This window comes from Notamacropus eugenii, chromosome X (assembly GCF_028372415.1).
Source record: "Notamacropus eugenii isolate mMacEug1 chromosome X, mMacEug1.pri_v2, whole genome shotgun sequence".
NCBI classification, from domain to species: domain Eukaryota; kingdom Metazoa; phylum Chordata; class Mammalia; order Diprotodontia; family Macropodidae; genus Notamacropus; species Notamacropus eugenii.
This window is the reverse complement of record NC_092879.1, coordinates 85,977,593-85,993,773: the sequence shown is the minus strand read 5'-3', so window position 1 is coordinate 85,993,773 and position 16,181 is coordinate 85,977,593. Positions and strand designations below refer to the sequence as shown.

Below are 16,181 nucleotides of genomic sequence, written 5' to 3'. Positions count from 1 at the left end.
TGGCTTTAGACCATAGGAAATATTTTTGCATTCTGAGTAATCTTTACATATAATCAGCACCTTTGCTCTACATATGTACAGAAGCTTTATTATGTATTTTAAAACAAATGGAAGGTGTTCTCCATAAATCCTACTTTATGTGTCTCAGGATAGGCTTACTAAATGACGTCATCATGATCATTAAAATAAAACAAAAGTTCTGAGCTACCTCAAATTGTTCACTGCATTAAGGACATATAGAGTATATCTGTAACTAAAAGCAGATACTAATTCTTACTTCCCTCAATCCCCCCACCCCCATTGATTTTTGCTATTCCTCTAAGGAGAGCAAGTCAAAGTTCCTGTGTGTGGTCTGCCTGTTCTGGGTACCTGCGTTAAAGACCAGTTAGATTCTCTGAAAGAAAATTTCACTGTATTTGACTGGGGATTTGGCCCTCGAGCTCAAGCTGAATCTTGCAGGTAAGGAGCCCTGATGAGTAACAAACTGCTCTTCTGGTTGTCTCCATTCAGCCTGGTCCTATATTCTTTCTCCAGCCTCCACTTCCCAAAAATTTATTAAGCAGTAATATCAAACAAAAATGTTTGCTCCAAATTTTCTTCCCTAAACAACTTCCCCTCCTACTAAGATAAAGTATGGGGACATGCCTATATGCAGTTGCTCCAGAGATCTCTGAAAGTTCCCAGAGAGGGCTGACAGAAGTCCCCCTTGACTGCTCCTCTTACTGGCACATATTGAAGGCACACATACGATATGTGATGTGCAGAGAAGAGAACAATTCTCTGCTCTCCACATCCCCTACCATACTTGTCCCTGCCATCAGCAGTCTGGAGGCTTTCCACCGTGAATTTCTATTTTGCAAAACACATAAAGGTTCTACGGAGAGGCATCTGCACAATGCCCTGTCCTCTCAGCTCTATCAGCGTTCCCTGCTGCTGAAGCCAAGTGTCTTTTGGACAGTGCTCAGCATCTCATCAGGGTGATGGCCGGACTGCTTCCTCCCATCCCTTGCAAACGATTTTCAGATCTCCAGAAAATGAATGTCTACTTCTGCCTAATACGTGCGCTCTCTCTGGTCCCCTTCTCCAAATACATAACTTGAAGCTTGCTGTCAGCGCTCTAACTCTAGCTCGAAATGGAGAGATGAAAACGTGACAGCAAAGAACTTCATTTACAAAACAAGACTAGTTCTTCACTCCTATTTCACTCCTTCCCCCAAACTCCCACTCCTACCCTTGGAATCACCAAAGGGCACCTATGGATTTTGATGCAATCCCGAGTTAATGCAGTGAGCGTCTCGATAAAGTGCTCTCTGCGCTCCCCCTCCCCTTTCTCCCTCCTGCTACCGCAACCATGTCTGTTCCCACATATTCCCGAAACACCCCGATTTCTCCAGGGCGCTGGGACGCTACGGGGGAAGAGAGGGGTTTGCTAGCTCATCCCAGAGCGTGACTGTGCAGCCTGCTCGAGCTCTGTTCTTTGTAGGGTCTTACTCCTGAGCTCCCAAGTTAGGGCAGCATGGTCCAGCAGCTTTTGGCTCCGCAGTCCCACCACAAAGATGCTGCGTGTGATTGTGTGTGTGTGTGTGTGTGTGTGTGTGTGTGTGTGTGTGTGTGTGTGTGTGTCCCCTGTGCTCTGCCGCAGCACTTGCAGTATTACCTTCTCTAACTCCTGGCACTTCTCTCCCTCCCCCCCTCCCCAACGCCCCCTGCCCAGGCGACTTACTCCGTGTCTCTGGGAATTCGCTGGTCTTAGGCATCTTGCCCCCACCCCCTAGCTAGTCCACTCTGCTGAAGGGTTGGGTGAGGACGGTCGGTGTGTGTGTAGGGGGAGAGGCGAGCTTCTAGATGTCAAAGATATCTAAAGATGCTCATTCTCATGCCCCCTCTCTCCTTACCTTCAGCTCCTGCTCTGCCCAAGATGTCAATCTATAGCGGCTGGCTGCTCAGTACACCATCAGGGCGTCTTCGAGGAAGCCAGGCAGCCCAGGAGCAAATTCTAAGAAGCAAATTCTAAATACCTCAGGGAGCCGATTCTGCCAGGGCAGAATGGAGGACAGGAGAAAAAGACAATAAAATACCGATTCACGGAGATTTCCACGGGACCAAAGGAGCTTAACTTTTTGGTCCAGGCTGGGATTTTGGATAGTTGTAAAAAAGCAAACATTATTCCCCGTTTAGAACCCTAACGCTAGTCCTGCCCTCTGAAACTGCTTCATTTCCTAATTTGAGGAGCGACAACCACAAACTAACATCACTAGGAGGGGTATTTATTTATTTATTATCTTAAAAGCAACTCACTCTCCCAAGCACCTCTCTTTGGAGAGAAAGAAAAGAAGAAAATGAACTGAGGAAAGCGAGAGTCAGAGGGAACAGAGAAAAGGAATGAGAAGAGGGGAGGGAGGGGAAAACTGGGTTTGGTTCCCGAATAAGGAATCGGCCAATATTTGGGGTATCCTGCAGGAACCTGCTAAGGGTTGGAAGAGAGAGGAGCGGAGTAAAGAAGAGGAAAAAGAGATTTGGAAAGGAGAGAAGGGGAGGGAGAAAGGTAAGGGAAAAGAAGAGAGCAGGATGGGTGAGTGGAGAGCTCCCTGAACCCTCAGCGTGATACAACAGCCTCCTAGGCTGTCTGTACTCCGCTCTCCCCACAGCCAGAAAGCAAGCGCTCTCTGGCGCTGACATCATTGCAAAACAGGAGGGGCATAAAATGGAAATACAAAGGGAGAAATGAGTTTTCCCCCCTCTTAAAGGTGCCCTCGTTTTGCAGTCTCACTCTTCTCTCTCTGTCTCTGTGTGAGTGTGTGTGTGTGTGTGTGTTTGTGTGTTTCTGTGTGGGTGTTTTTATGTGTGTGTTTCTCTCTCTCAGTGTGTGTGTGTGTGTGTGTGTGTGTGTGTGTGTGTGTGTGTGTGTGTGTAATGCAACCCTAGAGCGCAGCAGCCTCCAGGGCACAGGTTTTGGGTGGCTTTCCCCTCCCCAGTTTAACTTCGCTGTCCCTTTGGCTGTCTTCTTTCACCAGAAGAGAAATTCTTCTAGTAGTAAGAGCATTTACTCTCTCGTTGCCCAAAGAAGGGAGCAAGAGAAGAAATAAAAGCATACTTTTAGTTAAAACAGCTTAGTTTTTTTTTACTAGAAGGAATTCGAATTTCCTAGAATTGAATTCCCCCTTCTTCCCCCCCCCCCCCCCCAATACACACACATACACACACTCACCTTCCTTCCAGGAATTTCAGTGTTGATTATGAGTGCTTTGTTTCAAACAAGTATATTTATGGTCAAATCCCACATAGTTGTTACGAGGTTTAGGAGATGCTCACCAGAACCTGTTTTCTTTGGCTTACGCTCAAAAGTTGGAATTCATTGAACCATCGCAATTGGGAATAGAACTAGTTGGAACTTAGTTTCTGAATTGCTCCCTGAGCACTCTACTGGCTGTATCTAGCAAGTATGTATAGCCCAATACTTTCTTTCCTCTGCCCACTTCGTCCCCTTCTCATACTCTGATCCTTCCTCCAGAAAGAAAGGAAAAAGAAAAAAGAAAAACAAAAGAAAAAAAAAAGAATTTCCTAAGCTCAATCTTTTACTTTTATATGTATTCCTGATTCTTACTCTACCCTTCCTCACCATTAACCAGAGCCTTCTCTCTCTTCTCTCTTTTATGCATGTGCTACAGTGGCCTAAATTTAAATTCTAAACTTCTAAAGCAGGAATTCTCAAACTAGAATCTACGATCCTTTGGGAAAAATTGATTTTGATAAAAGTATTTCAATATAATTGGTTTCCTTTTTAATCATGTTGTTTTATTTTTATGTATTTAAATGCATTATTCTGAGAAGAGGTCTATAGGTTTAACCAGACTGGAAAAGAGATCCAGGATACAAAGAAGCCCAACTCTAAAGCAAAGATTTTGGGAATGCACCCCCCCCCCCCACACATACCAGCCAATATAACTCTGCTTTGCTATTCTGCCACCCACAAACTGCAAAAGTAACAATTAGGACTAAGTTTTTCCCAAGCTTTCATAAAAGTATTTCTTAAAGAAAGGGTGTGATTTCCTCTTAATTAATTAATGAGGAAATTAAAACCTAATTAATCCTTCATTTTGTACTGGTGCAGTTGATAATTTGAACTGAAGAACAGGACTTTATTATCTACCTCTATTAAATGTCCTCGTCAGATATGGTTCATGGAGATCCTTTCGGATATAAAAGTCCCCCCTCCCCCCACACACACTCTCCTGTTCTATACATCATGTAAACTATAATTTTAATAATGAAGTCAAAGACTGCATTAACTTTTCTGACTACCAGGTCACACTCTCTTGAATTTGGAGTCCACTACCCTGACCAGATTTTTTTTTTTTTTCTACATAGGTCACATCTTTCCCAGCTTGGTCTTCCCTATCTTTTCTGTGTGTGGTGGAATTTCTCACCCTAAATGTAAGACTCTACATTTTTCCATATGGCATTTCTTCTATTGATACTTGGTCTATTTTTCAGTTTGTTTGGGGAAACTCTTATTAAGTGCCACTCTACAGGTGACTGAAGGCCAACTTCAGCCAAGGGCCCTGCTGTTGTCCTGGCCTTGGGTTCGTAATGCCCACAGGCCAGTTCAACTCTTTATCTTCTCTCCATAATCAGACACAAGACTTATTTTCTAGCTTAATATATAATTTAAAATTCCTTCACAACCCTAGTCAGACTATGGTTTATCAATGTAACCTCTAAAATGTGGTGTTTTTAAATGAACACAGCCTTCTGGATGGGGTCTCACCAGGGCAGACTTAAGTTGGACTATCACTTACCTCATTCTGGACACTTTTATTAATGCAGGGTAATACCGAATTTTACGTTTTTTTGACTCCTGCTGGGCTTGCAGTAACCTCCCTCCTGTGTCCCCCGCCCCGCCTCCCCTCTCCCCGCCCCCTTTCCCCGCCCCCTTCCCGCCCCACCCCTTTCCCCTCCTCGCCCCCCTAGCCCCGCCCAGCCCCACCTCCAGGCGTGTCCCCGCCTCTGTCGTATTCCCTGTCCCCTCCTCCCCTACCCCCTCCCAGTCTCCGCCCCCTCCTTCCCCTCCTCCCCCCATTTAGTCCCCTCCCCTCCATTTAGTCCCCTCCCTCCGCTCCGCCCCCTTTCCAGTCTCCTCCTACTCCCCTCCCTTCTCTCATTCCCTCTTACGGCCCCTCCAACCTCCCCCTCCCAGTTTCCTCCCAACCATTCTGTCCTCCCCATCCCTTCATCCAAGGCTTTTTTTTTTTTTTTTAACCACCTGAACCGCTGTTAAGCCAATTCTCTTCTATTCTCTGCATTGGCAGTTGGTATTTTGAACTTAAGCACAGGACTTTACATTTATCTCTATATTTTTCATTTCGATTCATCTATTCTTATAGCCTGTCCATTTCTCTGGATCCCAAATCTCCTATGAGGTCATACATCAGGGAAAGGGAAAGTCTTTACCTGCGAATTTTCACCTAACCTTCCTATATAAAGACATTTCCTCAGGAAAGGGGCAGTTTTCAAGGCAGAAGTTTTCTCACCTAGCAAATTGGGGAGGCGGGAGGGAGAAAGGAGAGGAGAGGAAGGTGGAAAAACTGAAAAGTCTCAGGATTAGTTCGGCTTGGGCAACAGAGTGCGGTACACTACCTGCAGCTCTGTGCGCGCTGCAGTTTGAAGAGAGGTGGAGTGGGTGATGGAGCCGACCAGAGGCCAGAAAGGACGGAGGAGCGGAGAAACGAGCCAGAGTGGAATGAGATGGGATGAGAATGACACAGGATGGCTAGGTTTTCTTCTCAGTCGCATTGCCCCGTCACTACTAACTACCTACAGTAGGGGAAATAGTTTGGGGCGCAGCCTTTAAACATCTGTCCAAAATCTTAGTTATCACATCCTCCGTGCTTAGGCTAGAGGAGTGACGCTCAAGTGAGAGAAAAAGCCCCACGTGCACTCTCTGACAGTTAATGTGGGAGTTTTCATAAAGTACCCGAGTAAACGGTGTGGAAGATATGGGAGGGGGAGGGGGGATGTCAATCTGTCTGTCTATCTCTCGATCGATCAAACGATCGATCTCCCCCCTCGCGCTAAGATCTCGCTTTTTTTGCCCCTGGGAGAGAGGGGCCGAGGGGAAGACGCCAAAAAACGTCTCTGGGAAATGAGTCCACAGGCACCCTCTAAACACAGACGGCAGGAAAGCTAAACGCAATAGATGATCTATGCAGAAGAAATTGACAGTGGTGTTTCTGGGCACAGAGATACTCACCAGGTTATCAAGGTCTTCGTCCGGGCCGAACGCCTGCCGGCTACCGCCACGTTTCCTCGTGCCATGGCGGTGGCGACTGAGCGCGGGAGCCAAAGTGATGGCAACTGAGCACTAGAGCGACCGCGTCAGTGGCGACTGCCCGCGAGGGCGAACGTGGCGGGGGCAGCCGTGGCGATGGGGACCTCGGCTGGGGTGGCCGGCTGCGGGGGCCACCGCAGTTGTGGCAGTGCCGCCGCTGCGGCGGCAGAGCCACCGCAGCGGCTGCCGGGGAGCACTCGCTCAGGCGGCTAGGACTTGGGGGGCTCTTCGCTCTCCGGGGGTCTTCCTCTGCGGCGTTCCGAGCTTCCTCAGCCCCTCTTCGCAGCTGATGCTCCTGTTCAGGGACTTCGGCGGCTGCTCCTCTTCCGCTGGCTGGGGCTTGACAGTTTCGCAGACTGCAAGGAGCCGGGGTGGTGCAGCCCCTTTTCAATACTAAGGGGGAGGGACCAAAAAGAGGGGGGACGAATAGGGAGGAGGAGACGGGGGCTCCAGAGAGGGAGGGGGAGCAGCCGTGCCCAGCCGCCTGCCGGGAGGGGATGGTGCAGCGCCAAGGGCTGCTCCCCCTCCTCACGCTCACATAGGCGCGCACACTGCCCCCCCCACACCCCCGCACCCCTCTCTCCCCACCTCTAAGGGGCGGCCGCTGCTTGCTGACGCGGGAAACGGGGGAGAGGGGTGGGGGCCAACAGGAGGTAAATCTCTAAGTTACCAGTCGCTCGGTGAAGGAGGCAGGAGCCTAGCTGCCCCTAGCTCGTTCGCTGGAGGTAGACTAACGGAAAAGCTGCTCTTCCAGGGCTGCCGCTCCTCCGGAGCAAGCCAGCAGCGTGTATTCATGTTATTTTCCCGCGGCTGAACCCATCCCATCCCCTTCAAGTTTAACTCATTCACATTTTCCTACGGAACTTTCCCAGCTCGCTTTTCTCGCAAGCAAACAGGCAAACAAGCATAAAGCGACCGCGCTCTCCCAAACAGGGGCTTCGGAGGCTAGAGTAGGGGGAATGGGGGGAAAACGAGCCGCCCCGCTGGGTCTGCAAGATGCATGCTAACTGGGAAAAGGGTCTGGCAGCGAATCGCCCGGGGTTTAGGCGTAAGCCGTGGCTTTTCACTACCCCAAAGAACAGTGAGAGGGGCGTTCCAGTATGACAGGACGTTCCGAAGTGTTTTGATGGTGTCCCGCCGCATCACCCAGAGCTGCTTTTTGTCTTTGTGGAACCGTGGCCGTGGCCGTAGCTGTAGCCGTCTGGGGAAGCACTCCTGAGGTAGGAGGGGGTGTGTGTGTGGGGGGCGCCCAGCCCACTCTTCAGTCTGCCCAGGTGGCGGCGAGCCCTAGGGACCTCACTCCTTTTTCATCTCTCCCTCTCCCTAAATTAAGCCAAAGTGCTGGCTGGCTGCTTAGCTTGTGCTCTGTTCAGTCGGAGCCCTCAGAAGCAGTGGCTAATTTCTCAGCCAAAGAACCTGCGATATAAAATCGTCTCCTTCTCTCCTAATCCTCTAATTTTTGCTCCGAATATGTAGTTTGTCGATAGGGTGGGGTCCCGATCCTTGTCTACAGGTAGATGACTAGGCTCAATTATTTCCCTAAGATTCCTCTAAAATTCATGATTCTCTCAAAATGCATTTAATCTTTTGCAACTCAATGGAAAAAATAATCTGTCTCTAGCTCTGTACCTTTCTTGGAATTAAGAACCTCTTCTCTGAAAGGAAAAGACGAAAAAGTTAGACGTTAGGAGGGAAAGTGGCATAATAATATCCCTCCTGATTTGAACCTGTGCAACAGATGCTTGTTTGGGGAAAACTTTGCTGGGAGCAGCACAATTCCTACAGGTCTTAAGAACTAGGCAAATTGTTTTTGGGGGTATTAGTAATTCTCCAAACTCTAAGAATTCCTCAGGAGAGTTAACCTACCCAGGAAATATTTCCTCAGTCGGGGACGGAGGTGGTTGGCAATTTCTCTTTAATACTAATTTAGACAGATATTTACCAGGACGCCTTAAGGCTGTTCCTGAAGCTCTAATATGATGGTGCTTTTGTGTAACTGTTCATCCTTTACTTACCAATTTTTCTCCGAGAGGGAATGAGTTCTGAGCAAAGCACTTCTATCTTAATAAACACATTACCAACAGTAACATTTGATATCATGATTGGAAACACAGGACATATATGATCATACTTCACTTTTAGCTTACATGGGATCAAACTGGATCATGTATGTAAAAAAAGCATATTGCAATCATAATAAGTAGCTAAATATTATTTCTAGTTTTTTTTTTTTGGCTGTTCCACAACAACAAGGAGGTTTTGCTAATTACCACTAGGTGTTAATGCTAGATTGAGAATATATGACAATAAATTCTGCTAATTACAATTGTTTTGCCAGAGTCCAGATTTCCTCTGATCTTTCTCTTCTGCCCATCTGTGGAGCTGATAATTCTCATATCCTATCCACAGTTCTCTTTTTCTCCAAGTTTACTCAAATCCACCTGGTGTTGTAACTCACAAGGGGCTCACTTATCACTTTTTTTTTCTGGAAGAAATGTTAGGTTTAGTTTATATTCCTTCCTCTACCTTTAATTGGTCATTGCCTCTACCCCTCAACCACTATTACAATTCACACCCTCAGATTGATTTATTAGCAGAGTAAGGTACTTCATGCACTTAATTATTATCCTTTTTTAAGGACCCCTTTTGTCCAAAGGTCCTGCCTCTACTACTTATATATTGCCCAGGTGCTATGGATCCTTTTGGAGAAGTCAGTGTAAGAGTTCAGAGATCAGGGTGGATTTTCTCCCCTTCTCTGCTTTTTGTCAGATTCTGAAAATTTGAAAACAAGCTGCAATACTTTTTTGGTCTGTTGGAGGAGCTCTAAATATTCCCGCCATGCTTTCTTGCATTTTCTTTAACATAGCTCCTAGTACTACTCCCCCCTCTCCTTTTCTTCTTTCACTACAACCCCCTATCCACAGTAGCTGGCCAGGTCACTGCCCCCCCCCCCCCTTTTAGGTAAACCTAACCTTGGGAATGTTAGGGTCTTAGCCTATTGACAAAAGTATGATGATATCAGTCTTCCCTATTCTGTCTACTGGAATCCAAAGTCCAAAATCTGGGTGCCATGGAGAGGGAGTGAGAGGAATATCATGACTGTTTATCATGGAAGGAGAAAAACAGAAATGTGTGTGTGTGTGTGTGTGTGTGTGTGCTTTGAGTATAAATTACATTTATATGTGTATATATATATACATATATATTCTATTTTTCAAGATGCTTTTAGCAGTCTTTTTTCTCCTTTTTTCCCTTAGGACAAGTTTTGGCTTGAACTGTCCAGATGTTATATAGTAGGGTGCAAGATTCAGAGATTTTGATTGCTAAGAAAAGCAAATTTACTTTTTGTTGTTTCTTATAAGGTTGGAAATTCATCTTTTCATCTTAGGAAAAGTGTTATATATCCAAAGCTTAGAAGAATTAGGTAACAATCATTAATAGTAACATTAGCTATGACTTTAAGCTTATACTACACATGTAAATGTGGGGGGAAAGAGAATTATAAAGATACATAGGGAAAACTGTAATGTAGTCTATTGTAAGTCTTTTCTGACTAACTTCATCCCAGATCTTACCACAGTTAGCTCCTTCTACAGTTAAAAGATGTAACTCAACAATTATTAGATTTATTTATATGCATGATTTGTGGAATCAGATTATGCATTAAACTTAAAAGAAATCGGAAAAATGATTTGTTTTTCTTTAATAGCTAATAACTCTGGCTGTGCTGTAGATAACAAACCATTTAGTGGATTGCTATTTTTGCACATTTTTCTTTAACTAGAACATGACGGCTATAACATCTATCATGTTTCATATGTTCAGTAAAGATAAAATGATTAGATGTGGAACTAGATAATCAACAGGTGATTTTTAAAAATGAACAATTTATATTTTACTTTTACCTCAACTCAGTTGAATGATTTCATGAATGAATTCATTCTTATTACAGAATGAAATCTGAAAAAAAAATTTCTTCTCAGTCTCTATATTTACTTATCTGTTTATTAATATAGTTCCATAAACTATATCTGTTTATTGAGATGGTTTTCCACAATACAGTTAAATAAGGATATAGCTCAAAGTTGATTTCACTGGTATAGGGAATTTCTAGGGGCAATACAAGGGAGGATATCTTTGCAACAACTGATAGTCTAAAAACTTGCCCAGAACCCTGACAGGTGAAGTCCCTTTGCTAAAGCACAGCTAGTACGTGTCAAAGGACAGTCTTGAATGCATGTCTTTCTATCTCTGAAGCTGGTCATCTACTTCTCAATATGATAGCAATTATATTATATCCCTTTCATAAAATATAAGGGATAGAGATTTATTTTATTTTAATATGAAAATAAGATGCCTTGGTTAAAAAAAAAAAGATTGTCTTCTCATGAATAGCTTTCAGATCAAGTTAAACCACAGACAATTTACCACATTATTGTGGTTATTTTTTCCCCTGATAGGCTAGATATTCAAGCAAACTGGAGGAAATAGCCGAGCTTCATTTTCAAGGGGATAATAATTATATGAGCAAAATTGCCGATGGGTGGTAAATGTATAGATCCCTTTCATAGCAGATTTGACAATTATAAGTAATGATAGAAATGGTACTAAGTGTTTCTGTCATAAAATTCACTATAATGTAATTTTTAAAGTAGGAAGTGCATCATAGATAGGGAGAGAGAGAGAGAGAAAGAAAGAGAGACAGAGAGACAGACAGACAGAGGTACTGAGTGCCTACTATGTGTTCAACACTAAATTAGATTATGTGGATGATATAAAATATTTATAAAACATTTGACCTGATGACAGCTTCTATCTCTGGGACTTGCTTCTCACATCCCTATATATATTCAGTTTTCCAGACTGCCTCCAACACATAGGTCAGCAGAGATCTGACATAGCTTTTCTGCTATTCTTTCTCTAGGGACAAGAGGTTGCTTTTTTCACCGAACCTCTGTCCTCACTACAAACAGTGGGTCCTTTACTTCCTTAAGGAGTCAGAACACAGAGGCAGATCACAAATCCGATTGAGTGAGTAGCTGGAGTTGTCTGTCCTTAGTAAGGGGATTTCTCCACTGGGTGGCAGATTGGACTTATTAACCTCTAAGGTGGTTTTTCTGGGCTATATCGTTCCCCCAAGCCTAGCATTTGCATTTGCTCTGACTTCTGCTTGTCTCCCTAGTTGTTGACCTACTGCTTGCTTTAACTTGTCATACAGTATAAGTGTAGAGAGCACTATCAGAAGACAAAGGTCACTGTTCTATATGATGTTGGTCATTTCACTTAACCTCTCTATGTCTCAGTTTTCTGATATGTAAAATAAGACTTTACTTGATTACCTTAAAAGGTTATTGTGATAATCAAAAGGCAGTGAATGTGAACACGCTTTGTAAATATTCTTGTTTTTTATCATCTCATTATTCCAATCTTTGTCCATGGGGTTCACATGGAAACGGCCCTGGGACAAGTAAATTTCCCACTCTTATAATTTTATATTTAATATTATGTGAATGATTGAATAAGTGGACAATCTTTGTAGTTGAATAAAGTCATTAGGATCTAAGCTTCTCTTCTGTAGGCTCATTGTCAGCATTCACAGTACAACCCCAGTAGCAGGCAATACAACTGAGATGGTCATTATCTCAGCCTGTTCCCTCATAATTTGCATCTCCTTTAATAGGTTTTCATGTTTTGAAATCTTTTCATTTCACATAGCTTAGAAAATATATGGTATGTATAGAAAATACACATGGTATGCTTAAACAATTATAGGCAACAATTGTTTTGTGATAATGGTCAATATCCAGTAGGGTTCACTAGTTGAATTCTCCAGGAGAATACTTTGAGGTTTGTAGTGTGATGACTTGTCATGTCAGTCCATGAAAGAAAGTGAGCCTCTGGTAGACAGTCTCGATGAGGCTCATATCTTGCCGAGTCTTTGATAGGTGCTAAACTTTAGTAACTCACAGTGATGTATTGTGCTTTGTATTATTTCCTTCCATAATCTACATTGAGGACTAAATCTAGGATGATTAAGGAGAAACATTCTATGATTTAAGGTGACAATAACCTGGTCCTGAATTTCCATTATAAAGCCCTTCACTCCGTCAGTCATTTGTTCAATTCTCCCTTGTCAACATATTGCTGACCTCATGCAGATGTTATCCATATTCCATTCTTGGATCTTATTCATTTAAGAGACTCGATTCAGAGGTGAACCTCTGCTGCTTATGTTTTTAAAAACCCGATGGCATATATACCTTCTAGCAGCTTGGATAAAGTGATTTCTGCTTATTCCAAGTCTTTTTTTGCATGTTTGGTTTTTTTTTCCTATTTACCATGTTCATCATTATCATTATTATTTTTTGTTTCAGGATTCCTGATTACTTGCCTGGTTGTCTAGACCCCTGACCTTCAGCATAATCCTGATTCCTCTGATCCTAGGTTACCAGACTTCTTCGGCTCTCCTCCACTGCTGCCCAAAGCATTGGCCCTGATACTTATAGTTGACTCTATGAAAGAAACAAATTCAAAATACATTACTTAAAGTCTTGCAAATAATAAAATCTCTAAGTCTTCTGTTTATATCAGGAAATGCACTTAATTAGTCGTTCTTGGGGTGAGGTGGAAGTGGAGATAGGACCATATAAATAAAGTATGAATGGTTGATTCTACTGTTCTTTTGTCAACTCTGCAATCCATACCATCTTTCTCATTTCTATAAGTTGGCAAGTCCATTAAAATGCTAGAAAATAAAGTACAAGCAGCTAGGGTTGTTTGCAGTTTTCTTGCTATGTATTTTTGGAGATGGGAACTTGATAAAGACTGAGAGACTTTTCAGTCCAGTGATTCTGATTAAGCTGAACAGTCATTGTTGTTTTAACTTTGGAGCTTTGTAGCATTTTGACAAATATGAAAAAGAACTCTAGGGGCAGCTAGGTGACTCACCGGATAGAGCACTGGCCCTGGCGTCACGAAGATTTGAGCTTAAATTAAGTCTCAGACACTTATTAGCTGTGTGACCCTGGACAAGTCACATTCCCAATTGCCTCAAAAAAAAAAAAAAAGAGAGAACTCTAGTCATCTGGCATATTTCTAACATTTTAACATTTTTCATAATATTAGTGCTGCATTCTTGTGTGCAATTTTATTACATATTGGGGCCAAACTTTTTTTGTATAGGAATGCATTTAGGGTGGTATAATGGGAAGGGAAGGGAAGTTGTAGTGAGAACATTGAGTTTGGAATCCCAGAATCATCACTTACTAGTTGTATGATCTTGGGTGAGTTACTTAGCTTCTCTGAACCTCAGTTGTCATACCTCTATAATAGGAAGACTTGTATTAACTATCTCAAAGAAGAGTTATGAGAGTCCACTAAGATAACCCATGCAAAGCACTTTGCAAATCAGTAAATCTTACATCAAAGCTGTTTATTATTGTTAGCAGCAGCAGCAGCAGCAGCAGTAGCTGTGGGAAACATCTCCTTTCTGTACTAGCTTACATCTCTCCATCTTGTTCATGAAAACAGCACAAGAGACTTTGTCAAATACTTTTCGAAAATAATAGGCCAGCTATGTCCACAGAATTTCCAATATCTAATAAACTCTGCATTTGGGGGAATCTTAGAACTTAGAAAAAATGCAGCGCATTTCTTTTTACGTTTTTGAATCAAGGCCGGTTCATTCTTTATACTGGTAGGATAGATTATTGCCTCCCTCGCATGAGTTGAAGCTTACATCCACACCATATACTGTAACATATACCAATTGGATATTCAACCTCAACTATAAAAGGTCATAGCACAAAAAAATTAGAGAAGGGAAGGTAATATCTTGGATAGCTATAACTAGAGAGGGGAATTCTTAGCTGAACAAAGGATAGACATAATCATAAAAGACAAAGTGGAAAATTTTGATTACAAAAATTGAAAAACTTTTACTGAAACAAAATCAATCAGATTATATCAAGTTAGAATAGAAAGGGAAAATGTTGCCTGGGGAAAATCTTTACACTAAATTTCTCTGATAAAGATCTGACATCCAAGACATATTGAGAATTGACACAAATATATAAGTGTTTAAGACTAAGGACCATTCCCTAACAGATAAATGGTCAAGGGATATGAATAAGCAGATTTCAAAAGAAGAAATGCAACCATATAAAAATGCTCCAAATCATTGAAAAGAAATAAATGCACATTAAAACATGTATTAAGTTTCCACATCACACCTCAGGTTGGTAAAGATGACTATGAAAGAAAATGAAAATTATTGGATGGGTGTGGGAGAACAGACACATTAATGCATAATTCACTAATCATTCTCACAAACAATTTGGAACTATGCCCCACAAAGGCACTAAACTGACCCATTGATACTACTAGGCATATACTACAAAGACATCAAAGACTGAAGGAGAATAACCATATAGATAATACATATATGTCTGTGCATATATATATATATATATATATATATACATATATATTACATTACTTTTTGTTGAAGCAAAGACTGAGAAACAAAGTAGGGAGCTATCAACTGAGAAATGCTTTAACCAAATATAGTATATAGATGTAAATGAATATTAATCCTGTGCCTTATGAATTGAAAATAGGGATGGATTCAGAGAAACACCTGGGAAGACTTATGTGAAATGATATAGTCTTAAATGAACAGAACCAGTTGGATAATTTATGTAATGGTCACAGCAATGTAAAGCAAAGCATTGCTAAAAAGCCATCAGACCCATGATTATTATGACCAATCACAACTTCAGAAGACTGATAAAGAAGCATACTTCTCACCTTTTCGAAGAGAGGTTATAGCCTAGAGTTTCAGAAAAAACACAGATACTTTTTAGCATAAGCCAATGTGATGATTAGTTTTACTTTATTATATTTGTTATAAGGGAGGGAATTCTACAGGAGGCAGAATTGTTGGATAGCAATAGTGATGTAAAAAAAAGAGGAAATGAAAGAAAAGAGCATCAATGAAATATTAACGAAATACACAAAAGAAAACAGAAGGAAATTCAGTCAGAGACAAAGACAAGGAAGAGAGTTCTGTTATTACCATGTTAACTGTCATACATAATTTAACTATATATATGTGTGTGCACATCCATACATCCATACACACACATTATATATATGAATAAAACAGTTCACAGTTTTATATGCATTGTTAATGTTTATTAGGTTCATAACAAAAAAAATTTCCATTTTAAAAGCAACAACAATCACAACACAAAAGAGCACAAAAGGAGTTCATCTGCCCCAAAATACACCTCTGCAATTCTAGATATTAGAGTAAATACTTTGAATAAAAAAGAATAAAAGCAAAACAAGACATCTAGAAAATCCCTGTTAGGAACATGACTGTTCAACTGAATATGAGTTAGAACGCGAATAGATAAAACCTCCTCATTTTACAGATGAAGAAACTGAGGCATGGAAATGATTTATCTAAGGTAAGTGGTAGGACCAAGATTCAAACACATCTTCTGACTTCAAATCCATTCCTCTTGCCATGAAAAAATACATGTTATCTTGGGGTTAATTAACAAATATTATTAAGCATTTACTATGTGCTAGGCACTGTACTAAGTGATGAGCATATAAAGTAAGGTCAAAACATGGCCCCTCTCTGCAAGGAGCGCACATTCTAATAGGAGACACAACATACAAAAAACATGTGCATAGAAAAAAATACATACATACATACATACATATATATATGTGTGTGTGTATATATATATATATATATATATATATATATATATATATATATATATATATATATATATATATATATATATATATATATATATATATATATACAGTGTAAATA

General features: G+C 41.6%; 1 protein-coding gene and 1 long non-coding RNA gene across 7 annotated transcripts in view; one reads left to right on the top strand and one right to left on the bottom strand.

Annotated features, from left to right (window-relative positions):
- The window catches only part of LOC140516163 (protocadherin-11 X-linked-like), a 561,944-nt gene extending 555,249 nt beyond the window's left edge, over positions 1-6,695 (bottom strand). For 5 of the 6 annotated variants that reach the window (XM_072627134.1, XM_072627139.1, XM_072627137.1 and 2 more), the window contains exon 1: positions 6,251-6,695. The gene's annotated coding sequence lies outside the window, so the exon portion shown is untranslated. Of the gene's footprint in view, positions 1-1,895; positions 4,903-6,250 lie in introns of those variants that run through there. The other variant, XM_072627136.1, reaches the window with a different exon arrangement.
- A 204-nt stretch (positions 6,696-6,899) lies between these two features.
- On the top strand, positions 6,900-13,002 carry LOC140515375 (uncharacterized). The gene is made up of 2 exons (XR_011970992.1): positions 6,900-7,548; positions 12,703-13,002. It is a non-coding gene; the product is annotated as an uncharacterized lncRNA (long non-coding RNA).
- Positions 13,003-16,181: the final 3,179 nt, after the last annotated feature.